The sequence below is a fragment of the Oncorhynchus nerka genome, linkage group LG20 (assembly GCF_034236695.1).
Source record: "Oncorhynchus nerka isolate Pitt River linkage group LG20, Oner_Uvic_2.0, whole genome shotgun sequence".
Taxonomy (NCBI): Eukaryota; Metazoa; Chordata; class Actinopteri; order Salmoniformes; family Salmonidae; genus Oncorhynchus; species Oncorhynchus nerka.
The window spans coordinates 87,570,015-87,579,591 of record NC_088415.1 but is presented as its reverse complement, the minus strand read 5'-3'; the positions used below and the strand labels follow the sequence as shown (position 1 = coordinate 87,579,591).

Sequence of the window (9,577 nt, the reverse complement as noted above, 5' to 3'; positions counted from 1 at the left end):
CTTTAACTGTCCCAAAGAGAAATCCCCCACCAAAGATCAGCTTCATGTGTTGTTTCGGTGAGCTGTTTTATTACAAAAAAGACTGTACATAAATGCAAATGAACACATTATATATACAAACCAGGGGCTCTATTCGATCCGCATCGCAGAAGTTCAGCTTTACAGCAAGAAGGCAATGTTCCCACTTTAACGATGACGCCATTCACGATAAACACTGCATATATATCGGCTCAATCGGAGACGCCATTCACGATAAACACTGCATATATATCGGCTCAATCGGAGACGCCATTCACGATAAACACTGCATATATATCGGCTCAATCGGAGACGCCATTCACGATAAACACTGCATATATATCGGCTCAATCGGAGACGCCATTCACGATAAACACTGCATATTATCGGCTCAATCAGAGATTCCCTTTAATTTGTAACGGCTTCAGCTTTCCAGATTGGATAGAGCCCCAAGAGACGAGACGAGAAATATCACATTCTGTTCCCATGAACAGTCAAGTTACAGATACACTTTTTTCCACATTTCATCTAATAAAACAGACATCAAATCAAGGCGCATTGTGCCGTGGAGCCCCGAAATGTTTCACGTTTTAGTGGTAAACATAGTGGTTGTCTAATAATATTTTTATAGGAAAATATAAATAAATCACAATCCAAACTGCTACCAAATCATGACCGGCAGTCTCAGACAGAGTCTTTCAAAACAATCAATTGCAGTGCTGGAAATGCTTAGGTAGAAAAAAGTTGTTTCTCACAAAATTGACCTCTGATGGAAGAGTTAAAAGTACAATCAATAACTGGATGTAGAGGCAAATTATTATTCACAATAAAACAAATGTTTTTGTTGTTGTTGATGTATTCATGTAGTCATGCAGGTTGAATACTGTTCATGTTGATTATGTTGGCATTACACGGTCTGCACGTGGCAAGCTTTAACATCCCTTTGTCTGTGCGACATGTCTACCTCATAGTGTCATAACCGTAACCTATGGTCATCACCGTAACCTGTTCTTAACATTACTGATGGCTCATGACAAATAAACCTCAAACGTCAGTACGTAAGAGGTATGGACATCCGACCACAAGCAGCCTACATCTTGGCATGGAAGTATTTCATCATAAACTGTATTCAGTCATAGATAGCATCATGTCATGTTTGCAAGAAAGTTGTGTATTACGATGCACTGAAATGTGTGTGGAATACGACTTCATCATAAACATGTGGCACAAATGTGTCTTCTTATTTTTTAAGACAATCGTTTTAGTACATTTTGAGATAACAATGCACTGCTAAATTGTCTACATCCACTGTGATAGAAAGGATAGAGCAAGGGTACGTTCAAGAGTGAACATTTAGCATCGTTACAAATCACCCTGTACTGCTCAATAGGTAGGCTAGCAGCCTATACCGTTCTTTGATAGCCCGGCGTCCTAGTTTTGAGGTTGTGTTGCTAATGGAAGGTGATACTTGTTACCAAGCACCAAAGAGAAGCACCTATCCAGACCCCACTGACAAAACTCAGGATGATATAACTTGAAAAAAAGATAACGCAACGGTCGGATAGCCTGAACGCAACCCGGTTGTCGCAAATCAAAACCGTATAAATTGAAGTCGTATAAAAAGCCATTGAGAACTAAGCAGACATTCTAACACAATGGAACCATGATGGAACAAAAGTACTATTATCCGTTTCTTGACGTTTGCCATTTGAAGCAAAGCACATTTCAGGAACCATTTTCTACAGTAGCCTGACAGCATAAAAAATAAGCAAGATACACTTTATTTTCCACATAAAAAAAACTAAAACATTCTTATCAAGTGACATTTGGCCGAGCCTAGGGTAGAAAATAAAATAATACCCGAAACACAACGACAAAATATGATTGAGTTAAACCATCTGTATCTGGCACAACTTGGCTTGCTGTTGACCAATCAAAAGATGCCGATGAAGAAAAAAAAACCTCACAAGTAAAACACACTACTGGCAAACCAACTGTCAGCTTCACACATTACAGTATATACAAGTTATATAACAAAAACAAAACATCACCAGAAATAAGAAAAATCACGTTCAGTTCTTTTTGACTTCTACACTCAGTATTCCCTTTGATGTCCCCTATTCCTGGTCCCTTGGCCCAGCTCCCCACCCCTCCTTTTCAACATGTAGCATAGTAAATAGACTATTTCGCTTCTTAACATCTGCGATTTGGACAAAGACAAACATTCGGTCATGTCCTAATGCACTTCTTTATGTTTGATTTATTCTTTTTTTCTATGTGTGTCTGTGAAAGTCAAATGTATATGTTGCTGTGTGGATAAGAGTTGACCCCCCCCCCCCCCCCCAAAAAAAGCCAACATCTTACTAAAACCTACCTTGTCGTTTCAAATACTAAACACAGCACTTGATTCAAAATGGTTGGTTTTTTTGGTAACATCTTGGCGTTTTTTTCTCATTCAAAATGGCCGCCCTTAGTCTGTGTAGTGCATGATGGACTCTACGTAGTTGCCGGGGAAGAGGCCGGTGACGCCGTTGCAGACGCCCTCGTACCAGCCATCATCGTTCTTCTTGATGATGTAGATGATGGAGCCCTCCATGAAGGACAGCTCGTCCTCCTTGTCCTTGGAGTAGTCATAAATGGCCACCACTGTAAAATACATTTGGTTCATTTATTCACTGTATTCTCTTATACATTAGCAATCTGACCACAGACAGAACAGAGTGAGAGAGGACAACTGCTGGGAATAGGGTTGTACTAGGATAACTTAGAAACATTACAGTACAGACTCAGTACTAATATTATAGTCGGCCTAAACCCAAGATATACAATTTATGGGTGTATAGTGTGTACTGCACTAAATTGGCCATCCAGATTTGGATACGTTTGACCGTCTGTGTCCACAGACATTTACTTTGTAAACAGCCCCTAAATCATGCTGAAACGGCGATCAGTGCCTGGTCTCTGTATCTTCGGTTGTACCAGTCAAACTCACCCTTCTCAGCGTAGGCCTTGGGGGCCCAGTGGGGGTCTCGGTCAGAGTAGGGGTCATTGTAGTGCACTACGGCCGCCTCCTCATCCCCTGGTAGTCCACGGGCGGGGGCGGGGGAGGGGGCGAGGGCTCGTCAAACATGACCACGTCCTCGGGAGGGGGTGGTGGAGGGGGGACCGGGTCGTCTGTAACTGGACGGGGAAGAAATGATGGACATTATGGAAGTGGAATTTAATCGACTGGTGTGGTAATTCTATCGACCATGAAGGCCTGATTCGCACAGTCTCCTCTGAACAGTTGATGTTGAGATGTGTCTGTTACTTAAACTATGTGAAGCATTTATCTGGGCTGCAATCTGAGGATGGCAACTCTGATGAACTTATCCTCTGCAGCAGAGGTAACTCTGGGTCTTCCTTTCCTGTGGCAGTCCTCATGAGAGCCAGTTTCATCATAGCACATGATGGTTTTTGCAACTGCATATGAAGAAACTTTCAGTATTGACTGACCTTTTTATTACCTTTATTTAACTAGGCAAGTCAGTTAAGAACAAATTCTGGTTCAATGACGGCCTAGTGGGTTAACTGCCTGTTCAGGGGCAGAACGACAGATTTGTACCTTGTCAGCTCGGGGGTTTGAACTTGCAACCTTCCGACTACTAGTCCAACGCTCTAACCACTAGGCTACCCTGCCGCCCCGACCTTCATGTCTTAAAGTAATGACGGACTGTTGATTCTCTTTGCTTATTTGAGCTGTTCTTGCCATAATATGGACTTGGTCTTTTACCAGATAGGGCTATCTTCTGTTTACCACCCCTACCATGTCACAGCATAACTGATTGGCTCAAATGCATTACGAAGGAAAGAAATTCCACAAATGAACTTTTAACAAGGCACACCTGTTAATTGCTGGTTGAGAGAATACCAAGCGTGTGCAAAGCTGTCAAGGAAAAAGGGTGGCTACTTTGAAGAATCACAAATATAAAATATATTTTGATTTGTATAAAACTTTTTTGGTTACTTACATGATTCAATAATGTGTTATTATTCTACAATGTAGAAAAATAGTAAAAATAATGAAAAACCCTTGAATGAGTAGGTGTGTCCAAACTTTGGACAGGTACTGTATGTATGCCAATTCAAATCTACAGCATGGTTTTCCATGTTTAGGTTATATAGATTAATATATATATACAGTATATTAAAGCAGGGTTTTCCAGGTTTAGGATATACTGCCTGTACCTACAGTATAATACATGAATACCATGCATGCAACAAGTATAATTTCAATAACCAGTTGTCATGGAATTGATATGTCAGTCTTATGACAGGTTACCATCTACATGATGTATCGCCCACAGGCTGCTCATATAGTGTTATCAAAATGTCATATGAGCTCAGCTCTGCCACTCTAAACTGAACAAATGCCCCTACCAGTATGTTGCTCCTGAACATTATACAAACAAATCATGAATTCATATATTCTATTTTATGCATTATCCTGATCTTCCAGACGTGTTATTACCTGTACTGGCCAGCAGATGGCATGACAGAGCATTCTTCTTAACTGTATTTTATTTAACTAGGCAAGTCAGTTAACAACAAATTCTTAATTACAATGACAGTCTAGGAACAGTGGATTAACTGCTTTGTTCAGGGGCAGAACAACAGATTTTGACCTTGTCAGCTCATGGATTCGATCGAACAACCTTCCGGCTCTAACCACTAAGCTACCTGCTGCCCCGGAAGAGACCCAGTAGTTCAGAGACCTATAGCTCCTGAAGGTCTAAACGCTAAATAATGACCGGAAGGATGAAACTGGGATCTGAAAGCTGGAAAAACCACTAAGGTCACCTGAATAAGGACACGGAGGCATTGGGAGGGTCACTGTGCTTGACTTGGCTGAGACTATGCAGTTTTCCAAATCTTAAGTCAGGTGTGTTCAGTGAACAGCGATGGAACCATAGAACCCTCTCCACTGTCTCTCAGTGACCATGGCAACAGACAAGACATGGAAGGGGTGTGTTTAAAGGCAGTAGGGAGCGTGTGAAAAGGGCATGACAGACAAGACATTGAAGGGGTGTGTCTAAAGGCAGTAGGGAGCATGTGAAAAAGGCATGACAGACAAGACATGGAAGGGTTGTGTTTAAAGGCAGTAGGGAGTGTGTGAAAAAGGCATGACAGACAAGACATGGAAGGGTTGTGTTTAAAGGCAGTAGGGAGTGTGTGAAAAAGGCATGACAAACAAGACATGGAAGGGGTGTGTCAAAAGGCAGTAGGGAGCGTGTGAAAAAGGCATGACAGACAAGACATGAAAGGGGTGTGTTTAAAGGCAGTAGGGAGTGTGTGAAAAAGGCATGACAGACAAGACATAGAAGGGGTGTGTCTAAAGGCAGTAGGGGTGTGTGAAAAAGGCATGACAGACAACATAAAAGGGGATTAATAGGTCCTGGTTTGATATGTAGGACTGAGGAAGTCGTTTTGATGTTACCCATGTGTGTGTGTGCGAGAGACTTACTGGTCTCCTGAACTCTGGCCACAAAGCCAGTCAGGGGGATCTGAGGTGTCAGCTGGACCATAGGAGGAGGAGGAGGAGCTACAGACACTGGAAGCAGCAACAAGGTCAGGCAGAAAGAGGGACAGACAGACCAGAGAGAGAGACAGACAGAAAGACCAGAGAGAGAGAGAGACAGACCAGAGAGAGAGACAGACAGAAAGACCAGAGACAGACAGACAGACCAGAGAGAGAGAGACAGACCAGAGAGAGAGAGACAGACCAGAGAGAGAGACAGACCGACAGAAAGACAGACCAGAGAGAGAGAGACAGACAAGAGAGTGAGAGACAGACAGACAGAGACCAGAGAGTGAGAGACAGACAGACAGACAGAAAGACAGACCAGAGAGAGAGAGACACACAGAGACCAGAGAGTGAGAGACAGACAGACCAGAGAGTGAGAGACAGACAGACAGGCCAGAGAGAGAGAGAGAGAGAGACAGAAAGACAGACCAGAGAGTGAGAGACAGACAGACAGAAAGACAGACCAGAGAGAGAGAGAGAGAGAGACAGACAGACCAGAGAGAGAGAGAGAGAGAGAGACAGACAGACAGACAGAAATACAGAAGAGAGAGAGAGAGAGAGACAGACAGAAAGACAGACCAGAGACAGAGAGACAGAAATAGGGTGGAGGGGAAGGTGTGAGGAACACAAGATAAATATGCTTGTCAGAGATCAAAACAAAGCAGTAAGACACTTAGTGTGTGAGTAAATAGTGTTTTTGCTTCAGCTTTTTTCAATTAGCTACTACGACTTTATTATCAGAGTTTCTTCCAAATGTATCTTTTATCTAGGATAGTGGCAAGTTACAGATACAACAATAAAACGAGTGGCACTGAAACAAGACAATAAGAAAGATAGAAGCAGAATATAAATGCCTTGTGGGATGCTTGTTCTCCATAGACAGTAAAACATGCCCAGCGATGAGGTTATCACAACCACAAACTGGTTGAAATTATGTCATTATGACGTCTTTTCAGCCAGTTTTTGCCACTAGGTATGTAGACAAACAACATGCAGCACGGTAACATGATATCTCACAGTACTCTATCAGACACCGTGTTGAGTTAGGTACCATTTCATGCATAGTTCCCAATATTACAGGAATGATTTGAAACAGTTTGCAGGCCACTAGGCCCAGTATGGAAAACTGTTGAAATGACATCATTATAACCAGAAACTGTTGAAATGACATCATTATAACCAGAAACTGTTGAAATGACATCATTACAATCAGAAACTGTTGAAATGACATCATTATAACCAGAAACTGTTGAAATGACATCATTACAATCAGAAACTGTTGAAATGACATCATTACAATCAGAAACTGTTGAAATGACATCATTATAACCAGAAACTGTTGAAATGACATCATTACAATCAGAAACTGTTGAAATTATGTCATTATAACCAAAAACTGTTGAAATGACATCATTACAATCAGAAACTGTTGAAATGATGTCATTATAACCAAAAACTGTTAAAATTACATCATTACAATCAGAAACTGTCATTTGAACTAGTTTTGTCCAGTTTTTCATGCTGGGAGAAACCACAAATAACATACTGTGTAATACTGCTGTATAGAACACTCAACTGTCTTCTGATAGGTGGCTGACATCAAATCAGTCACGTTTTTACCTTTATTTAACTAAACAAGTCAGTTAAGAACAAATTCTAAATTTCCATCAATAATGGTCTAGGAACAGTGGGTTAACTGCCTTGTTCAGGGGAAGAACAACAGATTTTTCCTTTGTCAGCTCGGGGATTCAATCTTGCAACCTTTCGGATAATAGTTCAACGCTCTAACCACTAGGCTACCGACACCGAATACAACAGGTGTGGGTAGCACGTACAGTGAAATGCTTACTTACAAGCCCTTAACCAACAATGCAGTTGTTGGTTACATTATTTATTTATTTTATCCTAGAAATTGTAGGAAAAAAAAGAAATAATTAAAAACAATTATAATTTAAATAAATAAATAAAAAATATATTTTTAAATGTAAATAAATAAAAGAAAATATAAAAATAATAATAATAATTGAAAAACAAATAAAACTGATTTTTTTTTAAAGAGCAGCAGTAAAATAACAATAGCGGGGCTATACACATGGGGTACCGGTACAATGTGCGGGGGCACTGGTTAGTCAAGGGACACAATTACTCCCTTCACTCTAACCCTGGTGTTATAACAGATTGTTCCCACCAAAAGGCATGACAGATTTTTACCCTTCATCTGGAGAGCTACTGGGTGTGCAGGCTTTTGATCTAACCCTGCAGCTCAGCATTCTGGGGAGATCTTGACAGCATAGTTACAGAGGCCTTCAGACAGTGTTCATACCCTTTGACTTATTCCTTTAAGAGACCGGAGTATGCAGCATTGGTTTCATGTGCACCTATATCAACTGACTACCTGTATCAACTGACTACCTGTATCAACTGACTACCTGTATCAACTGACTACCTATATCAACTGACTACCTGTATCACCTGACTACCTGTATCAACTGACTACCTGTATCAACTGACTACCTGTATCAACTGACTACCTGTATCACCTGACTACCTGTATCAACTGACTACCTGTATCAACTGACTACCTGTATCAACTGACTACCTGTATCAACTGACTACCTGTATCACCTGACTACCTGTATCAACTGACTACCTGTATCACCTGACTACCTGTATCACCTGACTACCTGTATCAACTGACTACCTGTATCACCTGACTACCTGTATCAACTGACTACCTGTATCACCTGACTACCTGTATCACCTGACTACCTGTATCAACTGACTACCTGTATCAACTGACTACCTGTATCACCTGACTACCTGTATCACCTGACTACCTGTATCACCTGACTGCCTGTATCACCTACGTGTTGGCCATTTGTGGTCATTTTATTTAACTAGGCAAGTCAGTTAAGAACAAATTCTTATTTTAAATGATGGCCTACCCGGACAACGCTGGGCCAATTGTGCGCCGCCCTATGGGACTCCCAATCAGCCAGTTGTAATACTATCTAGCACTGAGGTGCAGTGCCTTAGACCACTGCGCCACTTATAGACAAGTGCCAGTGGAAAATCATGCTTATAGCTAAATAGTTAACTAGCCAGATAGCCAATTAAAAAAATAGTTGACTAGCCAGATAGCCAATTTAAAAAATAGTTAACTAGCCAGACAGCCAATTCAAAACATATTGTGTAGTTTGGCTGGTCATCTACTATAGTCAGTCCGTTGTCCTCTCACACAATGACTTTTCCAGGATTTTCACTGCAGACCAACAATTTGCTATAACTGGCCAAATAACTCACCAGCAATTATTATCAACAAATGTGTGAACATAGCAAGGCTCGCTTTGATCTCAAAAAACGCATCTCGCGACTCCATGATTAAAAGACCCCCCCCCGTGCCTATCAACGCAAGCTGACAATAATTATACTCTGATGTGCTCTGTAGAGACTGGGAGCAAAACATCACATCTGGAGGACACTTTGATCCCATTCTGATCGGAGTAGCCTAATTGTTTGACATTGTGAATTTTGATTTTTCCAATTTGGACAACTTAAATCTATAATCTGCTTGTCCAACAATGTATTTGACTTTCCCCGGGTAAGCAGACAAGCGTTAATGTGGAGCCCTGAAACATCGAGCTGCCTTCAGACACATAGACCAGTCACCCAAACTTGTCCACCTCTTATGGGTCAATGTTGTGTGTGTGCTGACAGAGATACTGACAGCCTTGGTTTGATGTCTGTGACGTTCGTCTTAAATCTCCTCGAGTCTGTCAGCTAATGTGGGCGTGTGTATTTCTGTCTTCCACTGCCCTGAATGTCCTCCTCTTTTAGCTGAAGTGAAAGCGAGCTACCTCTATCCAGGACACACAGTAACCGGGCGGCCTATTGACGTTGTTCTTTGGTCAGACTCAACATTCCTTCAACCATAAAACTCCTTTCCATGGTCTTACCTGAGTTCTGGGGGTAGGCAGGGCCCCCGTTGAGGTGGGG

At 41.5% G+C, this 9,577-nt stretch overlaps 1 pseudogene; it reads right to left on the bottom strand.

The window, feature by feature from the left end:
- Nucleotides 1-49: 49 nt before the first annotated feature.
- The window catches only part of LOC115115267 (abl interactor 1-like), a 47,875-nt pseudogene continuing 38,347 nt past the window's right edge, over nucleotides 50-9,577 (bottom strand).